Source organism: Oncorhynchus mykiss, chromosome 19 (genome assembly GCF_057628025.1).
Source record: "Oncorhynchus mykiss isolate SJ-2025 chromosome 19, ASM5762802v1, whole genome shotgun sequence".
Taxonomy (NCBI): Eukaryota; Metazoa; Chordata; class Actinopteri; order Salmoniformes; family Salmonidae; genus Oncorhynchus; species Oncorhynchus mykiss.
Genome location: NC_143040.1, coordinates 64,208,133 through 64,225,528, shown reverse-complemented (window position 1 = coordinate 64,225,528; position 17,396 = coordinate 64,208,133).

The window sequence follows — 17,396 nt, the reverse complement described above, 5'->3', positions numbered from 1 at the left end:
GTTACGGTGAGTGAATGAGGACCCAAAAGCGAACTAACTTAAACAGAGCTTCTTTAATAACCAAACATAGGTAGGCTCAGATAGACCGGCAGATTCCGACAGGACAGGACAAGGTTACAGCAAACATGATGATAGTCTGGCTCAGGCATGAAACACAACAAACAAGAATCCGACAAGGACAGGAGCAGAAACAGAGAGAGATATAGGGACCTAATCAGAGGGAAAAAGGGAACCGGTGGGAAAAGGGGTGACGAGGTGGTTAGGAGGAGACAAGACACAGCTGGGGGAAAGAGGGGGAGAAAAGGTAACCTAACAACGACCAGCAGAGGGAGACAGGGTGAAGGGAAAGGACAGAGACAAGACACAACATGACAGTACATGACAAATGTTCTGTAGTTGATGCAAGCTGTCTCCAATCAATCAATCAATCAATGTCTGGTTGCACGTGTGTGTGGTGGTGTTGTGTGTTTTTATGGGGGATTGCCTAAGATAGGAGATGGGTAGCTCTGCAAATCATAATCAAACAACAACCTATTATTTGTCAGGGAATACTATTTGTAGATCAGCGATACTACACCCCAATTTGCTCAAGCTTATCTCCTCCAACAGACTCAGCAGTTGTAGCTAAAAAATAGGTAAATTAGGGGCAGTTAAAGGGGAGAGTCAATGAAACCAACAATGGAAGTATATTGTAGCGAATTCAGGGGGTAGCCCCAGCTCCAGCAACTGTCAAGCCAATACTGTAACTGCTCCTACACTCCCTTTGCTATTTCAACTAGGCTGCTAGCTAGTTGTTTCCAGAATTGAGTGCTCCTATCTGTCATATAAATCAACATGATTTTCCAACTTGTTCAACTACAGTGTTTTTCATGAATGCCTCTTTCGTTTGCCGGAAACCTTTTATAAAACAGACAAGTCATTAAGCGGGAAACTTTCCCAATGTTCTCAAAGTTCTCCTCGCTTCCCAGACATTGCCACTACCGTTTTACAAGTTGTCCGTTTGTCCCAGTCCCACACTGTGACTGTAAGTGTTGTTCTCTAGTTGTCTGTCTTCAAAGTGCCCAGGGAACAAGACACTTGCTCAGGAAAGTGATGAAGTGGAAACTTCAGCCTCGATTAATCTTTCTGACAAATGTGTAGAGAGTTGAGGCACGGCAGTGCAGCAGACTGAGCAGAGGTAATTCTGAGGCGTTGCTAGGCTTGGCTGAGGTGAAGAGCGATTTGCTTCTACGTCCCTGCTCCAACCAGGGGAAGAGAGATTGCCCTAACGGTCATCAGTCTTGTAAAACTGCAAGCTGCAGGGCGGGTGTCACAGGGAATGTGTCATTTAGGAAGATTTATACCCTCTCTGGACTTTCGGGGAAAGTCACTTCAGTGCAGTGGAATGTCCTCATCCATGGTTCATACCCATTATAGCGGAAACTAACTGTGCATGATGTTTGTACTAATGTACACTAGCTCTGTTTTTTTTGTAAATTAGTTATATTGTCTTTTTATCACAATGTCATATCAAACTCAAAAGAGCGATAAGAAAGTGGGATTTATACCAAAAAATGGCTCAAATTCACTTGTCTGAGAATAATTGGAAGACAACCACAATATCTGTTTCTGTTGGATCCAATGCTGCTGTAAGGATTCCGTTGTCCAGATGAGTATGAATGACTTGCCAATTTGAAAATACCAGAGACAGAGAGCTGCCAGCTGCCAGCTTAATGAGCATTACTGTCTGAACTCTGTCTCAACCATACCCATAGCAACAGATTAGCAGGGGAACATTACCTTCAAGAACGCACCCTCTGCCAGTATTTCATATTAATTCAATCCACTGACAGCACCTTGCTTCTGCCCTCTGTGTTATTAGGAGTGCTTTATAGGGCCCAGCTGTCTACTAAATGGTTAGTTCAGGGGTGGGGAATCTTTTTGAAATTCAACCGAGGGCCACTCATAATTTTTTTGTTGACCAATTTGTTTTTCAATCTCAATTTGCGGCCCAAAAAAAGAGCAGTTATTTAAAAATACATATGTCCATTATAAGTTCTACATACTTTCTATCTAAAATAATCATCCCCCCCCAAAAAAAAAAAAAAAAAAAAAAAAACGTTGCCCACCTCTGGGTTAGATGGAGGCGCAGGAATATACAGTGCTATCGCCCGTCCATGGGTTACATAAACTAATTAACAATTAACAATATCTAAAATACCAGAATTATAACTAAAACAATCCCTCAAATGGGTTCAGACTCGTTGGCACAACTTCTAGATTCTTATAATGACAAGATTATACACTATGGACTGGTTTGAAACAAGATCACCCCCCCCCCCCCCCATATGCTTCAAACAGATAGGCCTACATGACTTGACTTATTCAAAGATGTGCGTGATGAGCAGGTCGGTTGCCATGCAATTAAAGGTTCCCAGGATGAGTATGAAAAGTTGGCAGTCATTTTTGTGTCTGCCCTGGGAGTAATTTCTTTCCTCTTGACATCACACATCGGAAGGAGGTATTGTAGGAACAGCCAATTGTATGTTGTTAAACTTAATGGAGGAAAACAGTCTTGTGGAACACCCCCCACCGCCTCAGCTCCCACCTCAGTCGCCTATAAACACTAAATGCTTGTGAGTCACAGCCAAGACAAGAAAGCTTCAACAACAAATAGGATCTCCATATTGAATGTACTGTTTTCTCCTGCTTTTGAAAAGGTGTTTGCCTCCTTCTCTTGATGCTATGTAATGGAAAATAAAGTGTCTCTGATGATACTCAGAAATTCCCCGATTTTGACGGAGTTAAGGGTGCGTAAATGGAATAGAATTCCCTTTTTATGCGCTTTTCTCTCAATGCGTATTCTGACCTTGAACTTAAGCAGGAGAATAGCATGCTATTCATTTTGGGTGGAGATGGAATAAATGAAGCAGAGGCAGAGGTCTGTCTACAGATAAACCATATTCTGACCTTGACTTAATTCCCTCATGACTTAAACACCTCTCCCCCCATGTGACCTACTTGTTGTGTGTATGTGTAATTGATAGATGCACACACACACACACACTATATGTTAATGCTTTTTAAATGTATGTAAATTGTAAAGTATTTTGTCTGTAATGTTTTTTCATTCTGTGTCGGACCCCAGTAAGACAAGCTTGGCATCGGCTAATGGGGATCCTAATAAATCAAATACCAAAAATCATAATTCCACCACCTTTACTCGCAATGAATAAGGTCAAGTGAACCTGCTGGTTCCAAGTGGAAAAAGCATCAATTTTTTTCCCGGTGGAAATAACACCATTCTCCATGCATTGTAATTTATCTATTGATAAGAGCTATTGATAAGAGCTATTGATAAGAGCTAGGTAAATGAGTAATCTGTTTGGAGAAGGGGATTGTAAATACACATAGCAGTTGTTTTAAATGATTTCTCCTTATGTTGCCTGGAGACGAATGTGAAAACCAGCCGTATGGAAGCAAACTGAATATCGTATCAACAGGAAGTGTATTACAGCCTCTTTTCCACAGTGAAGTAGGATATAAATAGCTGTTGCCGTTATTCTGAATTCTAAATGTGTGGCTTCATAATTTGCGTGGATGAAATTTGGAGACCCAAGCTATAGGCTTCTGTAGGGCTGAACTTGCTGAGGTGATGTATGTGCTGTAGAATGTTTTGTTATATGCCCAGGCTTTTCTACATTTTATTTTACAATTTGTAGCATGTTAGATATTAGCCACTATCAGGAGCCACCGTCAATAATACCCACATTCATTTATTTATGCATCATTCCATTCCGTTTACTTTTCTTTCCTCTGTCACATCTGTGTAAGTTGTCCCAGAGGGTGTTGAGCATTAATGAATCATATTAGGCTAACGTTGTGCAATAATCTGGGACATGTAGGCTATTTGAATCATTTTGGAATAGTACAGTATTCAGTGCTTAAAAGCTCTCCAAACCGTTTTTTTTATTTTTTATTTATACACACATTCCTAACCCTAAAATTTGCCAAATAATCAACAAGATCATAGTATTTTTTATTATCTATCAGTTGGTGCTGAAACAGAGACCAAGATGCATAGATGGCTTTCTTTCACTGATCTCTATAACCTGACCCCATTCTCTCAATATATTCTATTGAGCATGTCACCAAAATTCTAATTAAAGGTACACTGTATTTAAAGGAATGGCTTAAGATAAATGTACTGAAAACCCCATCTAATGAAAACTCCATGACAAAATCCGTTGGCCAGAAAGTGGGAGGGTTTTCAGTGGTTGAATGAAATTCATTCCGAGCGCACAAGGTAGCCACACCTGCAGAGTGCGTTACGGGGCTGAATAAGGTACATGTAAGTCTGAATACCAAACACTGAGAGGTGTGTAGGAAAAGCATACATGACTACATCTAGATCAGGTCCATAGCAACCAGGAAATGGATTCACACTAGACAACCATCGCAAAATATTGCTTTGTATATTGCAAATGTTGTTGACCTTTCAACTAGCAATTGTAACTCAGTCTTGGCTGGAAGCTGCCACAATAACTCATCGTTTTTTCTTCAGAGCTTCATTAATCCTCCTACTACGTGTTGATTGTGCTGAGATCTCAGAAAGGAACAGTGCTTTCTTCATGACATAACCTGAAGGCTTTACTGATGTGGAAGTATTTTGAACATGTATTCCATACTTCTTATCTTTTAATCAATATGTTTTGATAAAGATTATCACTCGAACCAACCATGTGATTCATATCTTTAGTATTTTGTGGTGTCATCGTGAATCATGAATTACCTTTCTAGACCAATACTCAAAGGTCTCAGAACAGTCAGGACGGAAGATTCGATTGACCCCAAGTCTGCCTAAAATTCCCCAATTAGATTCACAATGTGTTCATGACTCTTGATTTGTTTTTTGTATGTTTTAGGGCTTGCTGGGCTGGTTTGAAAACAATAACTCCTTACCCATATATTTTGGGATGCTCAAAACCATCAGTTATACCGTTAATTGGAGCATGTCATCATCAAAGTCCTGTTCTGGGCATTCATCTTCTCGTAGTGGGCATTTGGCGTTAATCTGACACCTTCGTAGCAAACGATTTGATCTGGGGCCCAGCTCCTGCTCCCAGCTGCCTCCCAGAGCTCATAAAAGGGAGAAGAGAAGAGAGAGAGAATGGGAGTAATTGTGAAGTCTTTTCCCCTCCTCCTCAGCTCAGGGTCACGTTTTGGTTAGAAATTGATGCGAGGCAGTTGCCTTCCACATAAGGTACTCTTGCGACATGGCTTCTGTGTTAGAAGTCCATATGTTGCCGCAACACTAAAGGCCAAATAAAGAAACCGATCACATTTATGGCGGGAAATATGATAATGATCTGATATTCGTGAAGTGTCATTTCACTATTAAATAGTTCCTTTTTAGGGTATACTTAAAGTGTGATTGTGGATCATTGCGAAAATAATGTGTTTCATGCGACTGAGTTTCTCATCTTCTTTGTCAGATAGGAATAACACTTTCTTTCAAAACAATAATGAGATTTCTTTGGTAAGAAGATGACATGGGAGGAGAATTGATGCTACCTGGAGACAACAAATGAGAGTAAATTGAGTTAATGAAGAAACAATTACAGAAGCCAAGTGGAAATATTTATGCTTCTTTCTTCAGCAACCCAACAAATGATGATTATTCAGTGTAGGTGGAAGATTCACTCCCCTCCTCACTGATGATTCAGTCATAGCTTCCAGAGTCGTACACACAAATAAACCCATTTAGTCTAATATAAATAATAACTACTGGTGACTAATTGGCAATTTCTGGCATCAGAACACAAATAAGTTATTTCCAGTCAGAGATGATTCATGCTTTTGTGACGTTACATACTACATGAGTGTTTGTGTCTGCCTTCACGTTAACTATGTGCTTGATTTATCCACAAATAAATATGGGGTCTGACACTGAATTTGACCAACAAGACACAATTAGAATAAGCAGTACTAAACTAAGGTTAGCCATGTGTTGGCAAAAACATATGTCCAAGTCAAGAAAGCTTACCAGCAGCCAGCAACACTTGCTGCACTGGTGGCCTGTTTGCCAATGCTTTTTCAAAGCCATTTTCAGATACTCCAGTGAGTGTAATTTGCTCAAAGTTATCTGTTAGGTCCCTCAGTCGAGCAGTGAATTTCAAACACAGATTCAACCACAAAGACCAGGGATGTTTTCCGATGACTCACAAAGAAGGGCACCTATTGGTAAAAAAGTAATGAATTACACTTTGGATGGTGTATTAATACACCCAGTCACTACAAAGATACTGGCAACCATCCTAACTCAGTTTCACAATGAGGCCAATGGTGACTTTAAAACAGTTACAGAGTTTAATCGCTAAGATAGGAGAAAACTGAGGACGGATCAACATTGTAGTTATTCCACCATACTAACCCACCGGAAAATAAGCCTGTACAGAATAAAAAATATATTCCAATAAGTCACTAAAGCAAAACTGCAAAAAATGTGTCAAAGAAATTAACTTTGGCCGTGTCTAGACTTGACAGTACATGCAGCTTTAGAGTTCTGATCATGGAAGTTAGAAAGCTTCATGTGTATACACCACATTTAAATGTGCAGTGTCAACAGTGTGTCCGGATTAGAGGTCGACCGATTATGATTTTTCAACGCCGATACCGATACCGATTATTGGAGGACAAAAAAAGCAGATACCGATTAAATCAAATCAAATCAAATGTATTTATATAGCCCATCGTACATCAGCTGATATCTCAAAGTGCTGTACAGAAACCCAGCCTAAAACCCCAAACAGCAAGCAATGCAGGTGTAGAAGCATTAATCGGCCGATTTTTTAAATGTATTTGTAATAATGACATTTACAACTATACTGAATGCACACTTATTTTAACTTAATATAATACATTAATAAAATAAATGGAGCCTCAAATAAATAATGTCACATGTTCAATTTGGTTTAAATAATGCAAAAACAAAGTGTTGGAGAAGAAAGTAAAAGTGCAATATGTGCCATGTAAGAAAGCTAACATTTAAGTTCCTTGCTCAGAACATGAGAACATATGAAAGCGGGTGGTTCCTTTTAACATGAGTCTTCAATATTCCCAGGTAAAACTATTTCTCTCTATACCATTTGTATTTCATTAACCTTTGACTATTGGATGTTCTTATTACCACTTTAGTATTGCCAGTGTAACCGTACAGCTTCCGTACCTCTCCTCGTCCCTACCTGGGCTCGAACCAGGAACACAATGACAACAGCCACCCTTGAAGCAGCGTTACCCATGCAGAGCAAGGGGAACAACTACTCCATGTCTCAGAGCGAGTGATGATTGAAACACTATTAGCGCGCACCCCGCTAACTAGCTAGCCATTTCACATCACATCGTTACACCAGCCTAATCTCGGGAGTTGAAAGGCTTGAAGTCAAAAACAGCAGAGCTGCTGGCAAAACGCACGAAAGTGCTGTTTGAATGAATGCTTATGAGCCTATTGCTGCCTACCATCGCTCAGTCAGACTGCTCTATCAAATCATAGACTTAATTATAACGTAATAACACACAGAAATGCGAGCCTTGGGTCATTAATATGGTCGAATCCGGAAACTATCATTTCGAATACAATACGTTTATTCTTTCAGTGAAATACGTAACCGTTCCGTATTTTATCTAACGGGTGGCATCCATCAATCTAAATATTCCTGTTACATTGCACAACCTTCAATGTTATGTTATAATTACGTAAAATTCTGGCAAATTAGTCCGCAATGAGCCAGGCGGCCCAAAATGTTGCATATACCCTGACCCTATGTGCAATGAACGCAAGAGAAGTGGCACAATTTCACCTGGTTAATATTTCCTGCTAACCTGGATTTCTTTTAGCTAAATATGCAGGTTTAAAAATATATGTGTATTGATTTTAAGAAAGGCATTGGTGTTTATGGTTACGACAGTCCTTTTTCGCGAATGCGCACTGCATCGATTATATGCAACGCAGGACACGCTAGATAAACTAGTAATATCATCAACCATGTGTAGTTATAACTAGTGATTATGATTGATTAAGTTTAATGCTAGCTAGCAACTTACCTTGGCTTCTTACTGCATTCGTGTAACAGGCGGGCTCCTCGTGAGGTGTTGGACTAGTTAACCGTAAGGTTGCAAGATTGAATCCCTGAGCTGACAAGGTAAAAATCTGTCGTTCTGCCCCTGAACAAGGCAGTTAACCCACCATTCCTAGGACGTCATTGGAAATAAGAATTTGTTCTTAACTGACTTGCCTAGTTAAATAAAGATTAAATAAAGGTGTAAAAAAAAAATCTGCAAAATCGGCGTCCAAAAATGACTGATTTCCGATTGTTATGAAAACTTGAAATCGGCCTTAATTAATCGGCCATTCCGATTAATCGGTCGACCTCTAGTCCGGATTCCTTTTTCCTGCACTATTTTCAAATTCCAGTATACAGTTGAAGTCGGAAGTTTACATACACTTAGGTTGGAGTCATGGAGTTTTTCAACCACTCCACAAATTTCTTGTTAACAAACTATAGTTTTGGCAAGTTGGTTATGAAATCTACTTTGTGCATGACACAGGTAATTTTTCCAACAATTGTTACCAGACAGATTATTTCACTGTATCACAATTCCAGTGGCTCAGAAGTTTACATACACTAAGTTGACTGTGCCTTTAAACAGCTTGGAAAATTCCAGAAAATTCTGTCATGGCATTAGAAGCTTCTGATAGGCTAATTGACATAATTTGAGTCAATTGGAGGTGTACCTGTGGATGTATTTTAAGGCCTACCTTCAAACCCAGTGCCTCATTGCATGACATCATGGGAAAATCAAAAGAAATCAGCCAAGACCTCAAACTGTATTTGTAGACTTCCACAAGTCTGGTTCATCCTCGGGAGCAGTTTCCAAACGCCTGAAGGTACCACATTCATCTGTACAAACAGCCATCATACCGCTCAGGAAGGAGACGCGTTCTGTCTCCTAGAGATGAACGTACTTTGGTGCGAAAAGTGCAAATCAATCCCAGAACAACAGCAAAGGACCTTGTGAAGATGCTGGAGGAAACAGGTACAAAAATATCTATATCCACGGTTAAACGAGTCCTATATCGACATAACCTGACAGGCCGCTCAGCAAGGAAGAAGCCACTGCTCAAAAACTCAGGAAGAATTGGCCAAAATTCACCAAACTTATTGTGGGAAGCTTGTGGAAGGCTTCCCAAAACGTTTGATCCAAGTTAAACAATTTAAAGGCAATGCTTCCAAATACTAATTGAGTGTATGGAAACTTCTGACCCACTGGGATTGTGATGAAAGAAACACGCTGTAAAGATCAAGAAGGCCCGCACACTGTTAAAACTCCCAATTCACTGCTTTATTGAAAACGTTTCGATCCAGATCGGATTTTCGTCAGGTCAAACAAACACTTTCCAAAATATACACTTTTCATCTCACATCAACATTACGCACATGACACATTGTGGGTGTGGAAACAAGTAAATTCACTTTTGTGCCGAATCAATCATAATTAATCACAGAGATACATATGGTCAAAAAGGATTATATACATACAAATGGTTTCAAGTTAAAACCTAGGCAACAGTATAAAATATTACGTTGGAAACTGTTGGAATAACCGCCCATATGACGGATGCAGTAAATATAATTCCAGTGACCTATTCCAAAAACAATTTGTGTGTCTCTAATAATTTGATATCAATGAGATGGGCACATGTAGTAGTTACGGAATCTAACATATATTTACAAAATGACCAAGTGGGTGACCAGGAAGGCAAGGAAAATCAAAGTGACATATTCATGTAAGAAATGGTCTGATAGGGCCTCCCAAGTGGCTGAGCGGTCTAAGGCACTGCATCTCAGTGCTAGAGGTGTCACTACAGACTCAGGTTCGATCACGGACTGTATCACAACTGGCCGTGATTGGGAGTCCCATAGGGCGGCGCACAATTAGCACGGCATCGTCCTGGTTAGGGGAGGGTTTGGCCGGGGGAGGCTTTACTTGGCTCATTGCGCTCTAGTGATTCCTTGTGGCGGAACGGGCGCCTGCAGGCTGACCGTGGCTGTCAGTTGAATGGTGTTTCCTCTAACACACTGGTGCAGCTGGCTTCCGGGTGTGTTAAGAATGGTTTGGCGGGTCATGTTTCACAGGATGCATGACTCAACTTTCGCAGCGATGAGAAATGATCTAAATTGGAGAGAAAAAGGGTGTACATAAAACATTTTAAAAAACAACAACACAAAAGCTGATTTCAAACTCTTGGTTCAGACCTTTAGGAAACATGGTGCACAAATGGTGAATCCAATACAATTCTCTTCTCAATAATAGATTATCAGTATCTCCCCCCCTCCTAAGAGTCTTAATGTGTTCGATACCAATGTATTTCAGAGAGCTAATGTTGTGACGAGCCTCCTTGAATTGCGCCGCCACAGGTTTTCTCTGGTCAAGGTTCCTGATATTACTCCTGTGTTCTGCTATCCTTGTTTTCAGAGCTTGTTTGGTAATTCCTACATAGCATAGGCCACAAATACACTTGATCAGAACATGTAATGATGCCCTTAATCTTAATGGCCTTGCCCGTGATAGGGTGATTGAACATTGTGCATTTGTTCATAAAGTTACACTGGGTACATTGGCCACATCTGTAATTACCATCCGGCACATTGTCTAGGAAGGTGCTACATGGCCTCACCACCATTTTACTGATATTGGGGGCGCGTCTGAAGACTGCCCACAGCAAACAAGTTCCTCACTTGCTAGGAACATATTTGCTCCAACGTTATAATAAAAAGGTGTCTCCCGGTCCCAAAACATACGTTTTCTGGAGACTTGTGGGAGGAGTGCTGATGACGTCGCTCACTGTATGTGCTTTCGGTAGCCTGAATGCATCCAGACAGAAATCTGCACACAGTGCATCCCTGACCACCTCCTGAATTGATCAGCCAGATCTGAACACAATCAAACCACAAAGCATATTTGTGCATCTAGACCCATCTTTTCTTCATATTCTGATAACAGAAGTCATATGTAAGTGTCAAGTGTAGACACAACCTTTATGTCCTGAATACAAAGAGTTATGTTTGGGGCAAATCCAACACAACACATCACTGAGTACCACTCTTTATATTTTCAAGCATGGTGGTGGCTGCATCATGTTATGGGTATGCTTGTCAATGGCAAGGACTTGAGAAGTTTTTTTAGGATAAAAAGAAACGGAATAGACCTAAACACAGGCAAAATCCTAGAGGAAAACCTTGTTCAGTCTGCTTTCCAACAGACACTCGAAGACAAATGGCGCCGGAAAAGAAGGTAGACGTTTTACGTGTCCCCAACCGATTGTGTTTTTTTGTTTGTTTATTTGCAACTTCTTTTTTACTTATTTTGTAGTGTCTCTTATGACCGAAAATAATATGACCGAAAGTAATGGACATACATAAAATAGTCCAAATTGGTGAAGTTAAATGAAAAAATAAATAATAATTAAAAATACATATAATTAAAAATGGAAAAGTGTTGTGTGTAAATGTATTCACCTCCTTTGCTATGAAGCACCTAAATAAGATCTGGTGCAACCAATTACCTTCAGAAGTCACATAATTAGTTAAATAAAGTCCACCTGTGTGCAATCTAAGTGTCACATGATCTCAGTATATATGTACCTGTTCTGAAAGGCCCCAGAGTCTGCAACACCACTAAGCAAGAGGCACCACCAATCAAACGACACCATGAAGACCAAGGAGCTCTCCAAACAGGTCAGGGACAAAATATCTGAATCTTTGAACATCCTACGGAGCACCATTAAATCCACAATACTTTTTTTTTTAAAGAATATGGCACCACAACAAACCTGCCAAGAGAGGGCCGCCCACCAAAACTCACAGACCAGGCAAGGAGGGCATTAATCAGAGAGGCCACAAAGAGACCAAAGGTAACCCTGAAGGAGCTGCAGAGCTGCAGAGCTCCATAGCGGAGATTGGAGTATCTGTCCATTGGGCCACTTTAAGCCGTACACACCACAGACCTGGATTTACGGAAGAGTGGCCAGAAAAAAGCCTGTGGGAGACTCACCAAACATGGAGCTCTATGGAAGAAGGTACTCTGGTCAGATGAGAATTTATGTTTTTAATCAGCAGGGACTGGAAACTGTTCAGAATTGAAGGAATAATGGATGGCACTAAATACAGGGAAAATCTTGAGGGAAACCTTTTTCAGTCTTCCAGAGATTTGAGACTGGGACAGAGGTTCCTCTTCCAGCAGTACAATGACCCTAAGCATACTGCTAAAGCAACACTTGAGAGGTTTAAGGGGAAATATGTAAATGTCTTGCAATGGCCTAGTCAAAGCCCAGACCTCAATCTGTGGTATGACTTAAAGATTGCTGTACACCAGCGGAACCCATCCAACTTGAAGGAGCTGGAACAGTTTTGCCTTAAAGAATGGGCTAAAATCCCAGTGGCTAGATGCGCTAAGCCCAAGAGGCATGCAGCTGTAATTGCTGCAGAAGGTGGTTCTAAACCTAAGTATAGACTTTTTTATCTTATTTCTTGTTTGTTTCACAATAAAATGTATTTTGCATCTTCAAAGTGATAGGCATGTTGTCTAAATCAAATGATACAAACCTCCAAAAAAATCAATTTTAATTCCAGGTTGTAAGGCAACAAAATAGGACAAATGCAGAGGGGGTGAATACTTTCCCAAGCCACTGTACTGTATGTGAGAATGCTATTTATTGACTACAGCTCAGTGTTCAATCCCATAGTGCCCTCAAAGCTCATCAATAAGCTGAGGACCTAAACACCTCCCTCTGTAACTGGATCCTGGACTTCCTGACGGCCGCCCCCAGATGGTAAGGGTAGATAACAACACATCCAACAGGCTGATCCTCAACACAGGGGCCCCTCAGGGGTGCATGCTCAGTCCCCTCCTGTACTCCCTGTTCACTCATGACTGCACGGCCAGGCACGACTCCAACACCATCATTAAGTTTGCCGATGACACAACAGTGGTAGGCCTGATCACCGACAACGACGAGACAGCCTATTGGGAGGAGGTCAGAGAACTGGCCGTGTGGTGCCAGGACAACAACCTCTCCCTCAATGTGATCAAGACAAAGGAGATGATTGTGGAGTACAGTAAAAAGAGGACCGAGCACGCCCCCATTCTCATCGACAGAGCTGCGGTGGAGCAGGTTGAGAGTTCCTTGGTGTCCACATAACCAACAAACTATCATGGTCCAAGCACACCAAGACAGTCATGAAGAGGGCACGACAAAACCTATTCCCCCTCAGGAGACTGTAAATATTTGGCATGTGTCCTCGGTTTCTCAAAATGTTCTACAGCTGCACCATCGAGAGCATGGTTGCATCACTGCCTGGTATGGCAACTGCTCGGGCTACAGAGGGTAGTCCGACCGGCCCAGTACATCACTGGGGCCAAGCTTCCTGCCATTCAGGACCTCTATACCAGGCGGTATCAGAGGAAGGCCCTAAAAATTGTCAGAGACTCCAGCCACCCTAGTCATAGACTGTTCTCTCTGCTACCGCACAGCAAGCGGTACCGGAGCGCCAAGTCTAGGTCCAAGAGGCTTCTAAACAGCTTCTACCCCCAAGCCATAGGACTCCTGAACACCTAATCAATTGGCTACCCAGACTATTTGCATTGCCCCCCCCCCCCCCCCCCCTCTTTTACACCGCTGCTACTCTCTGTTGTTATCATCTATGCATAGTCACCTTAATAACTCTACTTACATGTACATATTACCTCAACTAACCGGTGCCCCCACACATTAACTCTGTACAGGTACCCCCCTGTATATAGTCTCACTATTGTTATTTTACTGCTGCTTTTTAATTACTTGTTACTTTTCTTTCTCATTCTTATCTGTATTTTTGTATACTGCATTGTTGGTTAGGGGCTCGTAAGTAAGCATTTCACTGTTATATTTTGCGCTTGTGACTAATACAATTTTATTTTATTTTAAATGTACCTTTCAGCAGGACAATAACCTAAAACACATGGACAAATATACACCGGAGTTGCTTACCAAGGCATCATTGAATGTTCCTGAGTGACCTGGTTACAGTTTTGACTTTTAAACTAGCTTGAAAATCTATGGCAAGATATGAAAATGTCTGTCTAGCAATGATCAACAACCAACTTGACAGAGTTTGAAGAATAAAAAATAAAAAAAGTGCAAATATTGTACGATCAGGTATGCAAAGTTCCTAGAGACTTACCAAGAAAGACTCATAGCTGCCAAAGTGATTCTAACGTTGACTGAGATATTTCTGTATTTCATTTTCAACAAATTTGCAAAAACTTATAAAAACATGTTTTCACTTTGTCATTATCGGGTATTGTGTGGAGATGGGCGAAAAAAGAATATTAAATCCATTTTGAATTCAGGCTGTGACACAACAAAATGTGGAATAAGTCAAGGGGCATGAATACCTTCTGAAAGCAATGTATATAGAGGTATCACTTCAACTAAGAATGAGAAATGTGTGGATTGAGGGATTGAGAGGAAAAACACGCTACATAAATGTTAAAGGGGAAAGAATACAACCCTTGGGTTTTCCATGCTGTCAATGCCCTCACTACCAGACCATCTTCACTGTCTGAACCCTCACTGTGTGTTACATCTTGCCCTGGGGTGAGGCAGCCTTTAGCACAGTGCCACTTTAGGAGAGAGATGCTTTCAGTGAGGCAGGGGGCTGCTGCTGCTGCTGTTGCATGCTGTTTTTATCCCTACACAGCCTCATTAATGCTGGCTGCTGCACACAGAGCCAAAGTGACCAGCTGGAGACCAGCAGCATCATGGTCTTTTGGGTTCAGTTGTGTGCGTCACCAGATGAAAATACACAAGATGGTAGGTTCAAAACACGACACTCGGCAACGACAGTTCGTTGATGTATTTTCTCCATTCGAAGAATTAAGGCAGTGCATTTCACATTTTCAATACAAACAGATGCAACTGTTGAGTTTTTGTTTTATTGAAGACCCCTGCTCTCATGTCAGACTTCATAATCAGTTTCAACAGCTTTACTAAAAGGATAGCCAAGTAAATTGTGATATCGAAGTGCTATTAAGTGCTACACAGCCACTTGACCCTGACCATGGTACATTATTCTGTTTTAAATAAGTTGTTGTGCACTGATTATAATTTGTGTAATCTTAAAAGATACATTCACAAAATTACCATGCTCAATTAAATTAGAGTTTCTGTCTTTTATCTCACATCGGTCTCCCTCCCTGCTGAGATCCTTCCTTGGATTCCTCATTATGAGTTGGGTTAATTAGCCCAGTGCCAGTGAAGAGCTTCTTAGGGAATCCATTTACCCATTACTCCAAACCCACGCTGTGCCTCTCTCCGCCCTCCCAAGTAGCTACAGACAGTAGGGGAGGTGTATGTCAGGTCATGTGGGGTGGGGACACAGTATATTTCAGTCACATATTTGGTTTTAACATCATGTTTCTTTGGGTTGAGGTCTCTGTCAGTGTGAGACACAAAGCTTGTTAGCTTCCTGATCAAAATGCCATTAGAATAACTGGAGTGCTGAAATTCCCACAGCCCGTAATAGTTGCCCATCAGAGAGAATTCTTACCAAAGAAAGGCAATTATGAAGGGAATTAGCAATCTTTCATCCATAGCTTAGAAATTTCACTGAAATACAAATTCATTTGCAGTGCTTCATCTTTAAAGGTACATTTTGTTGGATTTTTACAGGACGTTTTTCACAGGGTGGTGTCAGCATAACGATTTAGACATTCTCACTTCCACTTCAAAACAGTGATGGATACTGTATATGATTTGTTTTCCCCTCTAATGGCATTTTTGCCAATGGCCTGACACCTTACATTAGAGTGGTCTTACACAAGTGCAACATCCAAAGAACATCTTACATAAGAACTTGTTGATTTTGGGGGCATTTAAAAATAGAAGCACTACCACATAAATAAGTAAGTGCATTACATGCTTGCATGATAAACAGTGATCATTTCCTGATAGTTGCATAGCTATATAACCACTGTAATGTAAAGTGCTACCTTGACCACTGCTTGTCAAGGCAGTTAAACACCATGTGTGAATGACACGAGCAGTCTCTCACAGGAGCTTATAATCACAAAGAAGGAAATTGAGATTTTGGCCGACAAGGGTGACAAAGCTTCTGACGCATTGGATCGCTTTTTATACATCCTGATATTTTATAAAGCGTCGAGGCAAATATAATTCATGAAGCACAGAGAGAGAGAGAGAGAGAGTCCCTTGCCAATCTTCAGTACCTTATACAATTTTACCATATTTTGGCAATGCTTTTGGTGTGGAATGAACATTTAGTAGCCTGCATAGGGAAATAAGTTCTACTGTAATGCAAAACAATCTCCAACAAAAGTCCAAACAAATAGCCATAAAAAACCTTTCTACATGTGCTACATCAGTACTGGTGTTTTTTGTTTGTCAGAACAAACATAGCCTTGAACATATAAAGCCTAATTAGATGAAATAATCATATTAGAAGATATTGGGGCATTGATTACATTATTTAGGGAGGGAACCGAGCAGCTGTATTTCAATATAGCACATCTGTGTGTAAAATCATTAAATATTCGGTGTGGAATTGGAAATGTGTATATATAGTATTCACAGGTCAGTGACGCCAACCTAAAAACACCTAGTGAGCACAACTACCCCAGTACGTCATTCACACATGCTAAACTCGACAGGTCCAGAAATAAAACCAAGACATCTGACAGCATGGTGAAGATACTGAGAATGTTGAGGCTTCTGTTAATTTAGTATTTCTGAAACCTATGTCATCATTAGCATGGTAATCACAGACGCAGATGGCCACCATCCATAACCTTGATTCTGTAGCCAATATCTCAGTTGTCTTCCATAACCATTGTACCCTGTTTGAATTGGGTGGGGTTTGGCAGTGACAATGATATCATTGTCACATGTGTAACATGTGGTTTGGCAGAGTCATCATTACCAATAAGCCGCTAAATGCCAAATGCTTGTGCTTGCTGAATTATCTCTTTGGCAGAACGATACTCACCAAAAATGCAAAAAAACATTGGGACCCCAAATATCAGGTCTCTTGGCAGCTAGTCCCTTTCACAAAGGCTTATGCATTGATAATGGATGCATAATAACAGTACAGGAAATCATTCAGTACAGGGTGGCTTAACCCAGGAAAGAGGCTCCCTTCAGGAACAGGGTCCACAAGAGATGAGTCATATCTAATGGATGTGGTCAGGCTTTTCATAGGCTTACAGAATTGTGCTTGGATCATAGACGGGTTGCCTGACAACGTCACGAAAATGATGGGCGCATCGACGGGACAGAAGGCCGTGTGCTGTTATGATTC